The sequence below is a fragment of the Cricetulus griseus genome, unplaced genomic scaffold (assembly GCF_003668045.3).
Source record: "Cricetulus griseus strain 17A/GY unplaced genomic scaffold, alternate assembly CriGri-PICRH-1.0 unplaced_scaffold_1, whole genome shotgun sequence".
In the NCBI taxonomy this organism is placed as follows: Eukaryota; Metazoa; Chordata; class Mammalia; order Rodentia; family Cricetidae; genus Cricetulus; species Cricetulus griseus.
In genome coordinates, this window is record NW_023276808.1 from 9,908,092 (window position 1) to 9,911,888 (window position 3,797).

General features: G+C 48.8%; 1 pseudogene; it reads right to left on the minus strand.

Annotated features, from left to right (window-relative positions):
* Positions 1 to 2,530: 2,530 nt before the first annotated feature.
* Positions 2,531 to 3,489, minus strand: LOC113837975 (annotated as a pseudogene).
* Positions 3,490 to 3,797: the final 308 nt, after the last annotated feature.

The following is a 3,797-nucleotide window of genomic DNA, read 5'->3' on the forward strand; positions in this document are numbered from 1 at the left end:
ATCCAACTCTCAAAACCTTAAGCTCTTTCCAATGCTCTTCTGTGATGCTTTGGTGTATTCTGTGGACATCTGAATGTGCACCCCCATTTGACATCTCCTACATCTAATGTTTTAACACATTTGGTCGTCTTGCATCAGACTGATCATACCAAGTCTTCACATAGCCATCACATCTACATACCATCAATTTTTTTAACGTTATTTCTCCATCTTAATTGTTAGCAGGAATCACACACAGTGCAGGCACTGCATTCCTGGCCCTTGACAGTAAAACTTAATATGACTTTTATATATTATTATATTTTAGTTGACATAAAAACCTTTACTATAAATCCCCGCTTTTTTAGTTAATAATAATATGTACCAATTTTTTAAAATGATGACAAATAAACGTAACTCATTACTTTTGGATAACTAAAACACATATATTTTTTTACTGTGGTACTAAAAGCATTATTTTTAAACATAAAGTATCTTTGACTTTTCTGTAAATGTCAAAGCTTCCCAAAGTATACAGAATGACATAATTTAACATAATTGGCTTAGGAAGAATGGAGGCAGCACTGATGGGCACAAACTGTCCTTGGCTGCCAGTGGTTTTCAAAAACATTTTTCATTACCCTAACCAATAACAATTTGTAACCAGCCCTTGAATCTGAATGACCAGAGCAGCCCTGGTGGAGGGAAGTCTGGCTACAGTGTCATAACAGTAATCTAGCATCCATAGGCTGTAACTTTACAGCACAAAGCCAAGCCTGTTTGGCTAGGAGTGGGCAACTTTTCAGTCAGGGTGCAGGAATCCCATCTGCTAGCACTGGAGAGAGCTGTGACAGGCAAGTGAGCCAGTGAGTGTTAACTTTAGGGAACCATGGCTTTCCTAAGAGCAGCAAGGTTTCCAAAGGTTCACTCTTGCCCTTTAGGACTCATGAGCAAGCAAGTGCCACCCAGGCTGCATTCATGCTCTCTGGACTTACTGGGCTATGATGAAGAGGCAACACTGAGCAACATTCCCTGGGTGGCTGAGCAACACTGATGATGCCCCTCCCTCCAGCAATCACAGGCCTGCTGCTACCAACTGAGCCCCTTCAGCCCACAGACCTGCTGGGACCTCAGCTTCCCAGAATGCAAGGCTAGAGGGCCACACTTAAATTTGGAGGCACCCATCCCTTGGCTAGTGCAGTGTGCACCCCACAGGCATATTAATCCATAGGATTTGATATCCTTGAATTCACCACTGACAGAGGCCTATGTGGAGGAAGCTTGCACCCTGCAGGCATGCTGTAGGCCACTGTCACCCTGCAGGGAGGATGGGGCTGGGCATGTCCTTCTGGAAGCCAGCTCCCATGCAAGCCCAGGGACAAGCAGGCTCTGAGTTCCTGCCATTCACACGCTTTTATGTAGTCCCAGGACCCTCCATCAGGAGGCTGGCATCCCAGGCTAGTCTAGGGGCATGCATGGAGCCAGAGGGTACAGTCCTTCACCAAGCTGTAACTTCCCCCCCGTTTTTCAAAGGGGAGGAAGGGGTCTGTCCCTTTAGATTCTGTCCTGAGTCATAATCCTTCAAGAAATGATAAACTGACAAACAACAAACACAGGGCTGAGACTAGGAATAAAGTGCCTATACCCAGATTCCTACATTTACCATTGGAAGTCCTCAATTGGACCCCCTATTTTACCAACAGAAGTTCTCAATTAGACCACCTATTTTAACCTAGATTGCAGGTTTGATCCAACTCTCCCTAGAATACCTGCCCTAGAAGAAAAGTTGAGGACTTCTCCTAGGTTGCCCAGGCCTGACATTGTAGGCAAATCTGCCAAGCTCTTGGCCTGTTACCTCTATTACCTGTTTCCCTAGCATACATAAATTAGAGGAACATGAACTTAACAGAAAAATATAAAACATTTACTCAACCAACTAGTTGGAGTTGAATACCTACGAGTTCTGAGTCCTGGTAGGGTCTTGAGTTTCATGGTCAGGAAACCAAATTGTTGTGCCAGGTTCCTAGAGCCCAGAGACTAAACCAAGGTTTTGACACTCTGATGCAAAAGCAAAAGGTTTCTTTTTATTTCAAGCTGGCCAGCTAGGATCTCATTGCATGGCGGGCAAGTGAGATACCAACCACCCAAAAAGAGAAGCTTTTACAGGGGAAGACCAAAGGTTGAAAGCCACAAATTACAGGGTTTCCATGGTTACTTCAGGTTATACAAAGTACAGAGTATAGCAGTAACTATATATTTTAAGTGAGATACATTTGAGTGAAATAAGACAGGGCATGGGCTTGCAGGGTTAGAGGGTCACTGGGTACTGTCAATTATCCCCTTGGCTGCAGGATCTTTTTTCTTTCTTTTTTTTTTTTAACAAAAACCTGAACACATTTATTTAAAAACAGTTCAGTTAAGTTAAAAATCCTATAATCAGTTCAGCCCCAATTCCAGTCACTTGGGTGCCAAGTGTAGATTTGTTACTAGCCACTTCTGGGTGAATCCCTTGGTCTGCAGGTACAGGCTGGTGAGGAAGCTACCCTGCTTGTTAGCTGCCAGGGACAAGAAAGTCCTCCCCAGTTCTGAGCAGCGCCCTCCTCACCCAAGTGCCAGGGTCGCTGCAGGCTGCTCAAGGGCTCCCAGGTGATGGTGGCTCCTGCACAGGGGCGGACAGAGGCTTGAGGAATCGGGGTGAGGAAAGATTTGCCTGTAGCTGTAGTTGTAGTGAATGTAGCTGCTGCACTGCCTCCTTGATGAGGTTTCCAGAAAGCAGGAGCTGCTGCAGGAGCTGGTGCTGGTCGTCGTCGCTGGTGTGGGTTTCAGGCTGAGATCCACATCGCTGTTGCAGAAGGCGGGACATGGCTCGGCTCTGGGGTCAACCCTGCCTGCACGGGCATGAGAGAGGCTGCAGGGTGCTAGGCTTGCCTGTCACCGGAGGTCCCTCAAGGCCAGGCTGCTGGGACACAGGGCATAGGGCGCTGGCGCTGCGGTGAGCTCCTCCAGCGCAGTAGGGAGCCGCCTGGCTCCACATGCGCCCGCGCTCCCACAGCATGCAGTGAATGGCTCCAGGGTGAGCTGGGGCCCGGGTTTCCGCAGGCACAGAAGATCGCAGCATCTGCCTCGCCGGGGACTGGTTCTGTTCTACTGAGATCGCAGCCAGGACCCGCAGGGGCGGGGGGCCCGGGGCAGCACTCGGCGAGTCAGGGCCATCGTGCGCTGTGTCCAGCTTCAGCGTCTCACCGATCTTGGCGATGAGCTGGTCCACATCGGTCAAGCTGCCCAGAGTCACAGACTGCTGCAGCAGGAGGAAGCTGTCGTCCTTGTCCTCCCCCTCTGCCTCAAAGCCGGCTTTCTCCTTCTCCGCCCTCTGGCACAGCATGGCCCTCTGCCTGGGACCCCTCGGCTGTGGGGGCATCGCTGGCGACCTGGCTGTCTGCGGGCTTGGTGGGCGGCTGCTAGGGCAAGAGAATCACAGAGGCTGGGGCCAGGCTGGGCCTGAGATGCAGAAGCCTGGGGCCAACAGACTTCCAACCTGGGGAGGCTGCAGGATATTTACAACCAGCAATTAGCAAAAGAATGTTAACAGGAGTAGTGGACAGTTACCTCCCCTTCTCTGAGAGCAAGGTGTTTGGTGCCAGCCATGGCACTCCTGATTTAATGAGTTAAATTTAGCCTTTCCTGTAGAAATTCCCTTTTCAGGGCCCAAGATCTTAAAATTTTATTAATTTTAATTTTCATTTGTCAGCTTTAATAGCCTGGGGCCTAGGTTTTGGGATATTCCCTTAAAGGCCTGGGGTATTGACAGTAAAACACCA